Raw genomic sequence first — 3,476 nt, forward strand, 5'->3', positions numbered from 1 at the left:
TATTAAAAAGCAGGGGGGACAAAACTGACCCCTGCGGGACCCCATATTGGAGAGCCCGCGGTGTCGAGCAATGTTCCCCAAGCACTACCTTCTGGAGACGACCCGCCAAGTAGGAGCGGAACCACTGCCAAGCAGTACCTCCAACTCCCAACTCCGCGAGCCTCTCCAGAAGGATACCATGGTCGATCTAAATGTAAATGTACTGCCTTCAAGTCGATTCCGACTTATGGCGACCCTATGAATAGGGTTTTCATGAGGCTGAGAGGAAGCGACTGGCCCAAGGTCACCCAGTGAGCTTCATGGCTGTGTGGAGATTCGAACCCTGGTCTCACAGGTCGTAGCCCAGTAGTACTGTCTCTGGAGAGTGCTTTCACTTCACAACAGATGTACAGTCTCTCCTAGGATGTATATGTTCTTTGCCATTTAAACACCATGAGAGGCAGCAACATTGTTCATTCGTTAAACGCATCAGCAGATAGCAAGGAAAAACAGAATGAGGTTTACCAGTGAAACCCATTTAAGAAAGTGAGCTCCACATTAATCTGAAACTTAAATATCATTCAAAACCTGATGGGCTTATCAAAATTAACACAACAGGTAAATTCAATAAGATTTTTTATGACAAGGGAGCTGTGCCAAGAACATATAGGCCTCAAACTGCATAGAATCTCGGAGTTCAATTTACTAGCCCTCATGCTTACAGAAAGAGAGAAAGAACAACTGAAAATATGGGAGATACTCCTATTAAACACTTTAAATTGACACACACATTGATACTGTTGTTTGTGGAGAATTTGCATATAGAAAAACCAAGGTTCTTCAACTCCATATTTTGACGTGAAGCTTTCTTTGTTATATATTTACCTCACATGGTTGTTCTGGGGATAAATTGTTCTGGGGATTGCTGTGAACCGCCCAGAGAGCTTCGGCTATGGGGCGGTATATACATTTAATAAATAAAAAATAAATAAATAAATGAATGAAGTAAGAACCATGAAGCACTATGAAAAGAATTGAATCAAAGGTACTAGTGCAGTTCAACACTATGCATACTCTCAGGTAAGTATGCATAGGGCTGCAGCCTCAATTATCTACACATATTTTAGTCAGTGTCAAAAAATATCCTTGACTTTACAACAATCTTGCTTTTATTTCACTTGCCATCCATGACACACCATGCAAGGCAACCCTGCACCTGAATGGTATTAGTAGATAAAATTTCAGTTATTTGTCATATTTTCATCCAGCATTTTTCCAAGGAGTCAGTAGTATTATGCTAAAAACCTGTAACTGGGGAACAGCTGCGGAATAGGACCGTGGACCTCGTGTCCTGTTGCCAGGCTTCTCATAGACATCTATTGGAAATTGGATTCTGGACTAGATAGTCCTTTGTTCTGATCCAGCAGGGCTTTTTTATGTTCTGGATTCTCTATTTTCTCACAATGACTGTGTATGAAAGATTAGGGTTGACAGGTCTTGATTTGCCCAGGGACTTCATAGCAGCTCAATGGCAAGCTGAGTTTTGATTTCCTATACCCAAACTCTAGTCGTTGAATCACACTAACTTACCAGTTAGACCCCAAATCCCTTCCTCCTGTTCCTTCACATTGCTGATGGCTTCTCTCCAGGTTTCCCCCTGCAATGGCTTTTATGAGCCATTCATGCTTTAATGTAGTTTATGGCTTTTTCTTCCTAATGGCTTCTTCCATTTCCAAAGGTAATACACATGTGCTGCAAATTCAGCTGCTGGCCACACAGCAACCTTTCAAGTTCTTTGGTTGTCATTCACTAAAAGGAAAGATAAGAGGTCATTTAAAAGCAGTGAAACACACATACACCCCCTCCCTCCCATCTCTCCCCCTCTCTCTTTCATACACACAACCATTAGTAATTTTCTCACCTCTGGCTCTGCCTGTTGGAAATAGGAAATGGAATATTGATAGAAAACAACATTAGTGTTGAATGCATTAGCATGGCTATTTTTGAGTCCGCATAAAACTCTGTGGCAAAATTGAGGCAGGTGAAACAAATCTTGAGTTTCTTTTATTTCCTTAGATTTTGATGAGATCCCTTGATTCCACAAGCTTTCAGTCATGCTTTGTTAAAAAAAAAAAGGGGGGGGGAGGAAAACACCACTAGTCAGCAAAGCAAAGAAGTGGAAACTGCCATTATATCTATATCAAGAGAGTTTTACATTGCCCTTCCTGTTCAGTGTTTTGTCTTGTTACATTCAGGCAAGAAGATAACAGATTGCTTTTTGTTGCTTCTACCTTTTCAATCAAAACCCTTGGCTTACTTGATTTGTGGCTAAGTCATGATCCACACACAGTTGTTTCTTCCACCACAACAGTTGCCGCATGACTGGGCACATACCTGCAAACAGAAAGGCAACTGTAAGCATGTTTACTGAGAAGTAAGTCCTGCTGTCCTATTATTTCCAGTCATTAGGCCAAAGACCTCTAGGAAATATTTCATCCCATGAGAAAAATCTCCCGTCTGCAGAGTTCTCTCTTGTTAAAATCATGCCCCCCCCCCAAAAAAATCTGATTTCAGCTCTCATTGAGTAAATTTCTCTGGAATTAATTTTGCTGAAAATCCTCAATGAACCTGGCTGTCCTTAAAAACTCCAACTGTCTCTTCTTTCAAAAGGCACACACAGAAATGATTCCTCCTGTTTATTTTTAGAGAAATAGTAGACTAGAGACTATGGATACCCTGTAGATAAGGTTGGTGGAACGACATCCATTCACTTCCCACCTAATCAGGCAATATTCCGCTAAAGGGGGAAATGGAGTTCCTTGACAGCTTAGAAGCACATTTTTAAAAGTTAATTGTGTTGCCAAGTTATCTCTCCTGGCATTTATGCTGATGATATTAACGCTAAAGAGCTTGAATGAAACGTTGTTAAAAAAAACATTCTCTTTTAAAATGTTAATCTTTCACCTCTTTCCAGATGGCAGCTTGAAAAGGCTGGTAACTGAGGCTTATAAGATATTCTTGTTGGGTATCCTTCCAAATAAACTTCCTACAGCATACATATTAATGAATACAAAACAGCTGAAAAGCAAAACACACCTCTTTGTGTGGGGCTGATAGTGATCACATGCTGCTTGCTCTTGCCACTGCTATCACATTTCCATTGTTAGCATTACAAAAACAGGCAAGTAGGAAGATTTCTTTAGAGAGCTGAACATAGACTGTAATCAGTCCCAGGGAACTCTGGGTAATTATTCATCAGTTTGGCCAGTATTTGCTGTTCGTCTGTGTTACATACATATGCAATGGCATGATGCTATCTGACACAATGGTCGCTGTTACAGGGCCCAAACAGGTTCACACAGAGCAAGACATGGGGCAATCTTGAAGTTAATTTGGCTCAGCTATGTGCTCTATGCAAGATCTAGTGTGGTGCAATAGACTCAGTGCTAAGTTTGGAAGATACAGGTTCACAAACCCTTCTCAGCGCTAGAGAATCT

General features: G+C 40.9%; 1 long non-coding RNA gene across 1 annotated transcript; it reads right to left on the reverse strand.

The window, feature by feature from the left end:
• Window positions 1-1,163: 1,163 nt before the first annotated feature.
• Window positions 1,164-2,375, reverse strand: LOC133378193 (uncharacterized). The gene is made up of 3 exons (XR_009760910.1): window positions 2,297-2,375; window positions 1,901-2,096; window positions 1,164-1,788 (listed from the first exon to the last, which is right to left on the reverse strand). It is a non-coding gene; the product is annotated as an uncharacterized LOC133378193 (long non-coding RNA).
• Window positions 2,376-3,476: the final 1,101 nt, after the last annotated feature.

This window comes from Rhineura floridana, chromosome 2, assembly GCF_030035675.1.
Source record: "Rhineura floridana isolate rRhiFlo1 chromosome 2, rRhiFlo1.hap2, whole genome shotgun sequence".
NCBI classification, from domain to species: domain Eukaryota; kingdom Metazoa; phylum Chordata; class Lepidosauria; order Squamata; family Rhineuridae; genus Rhineura; species Rhineura floridana.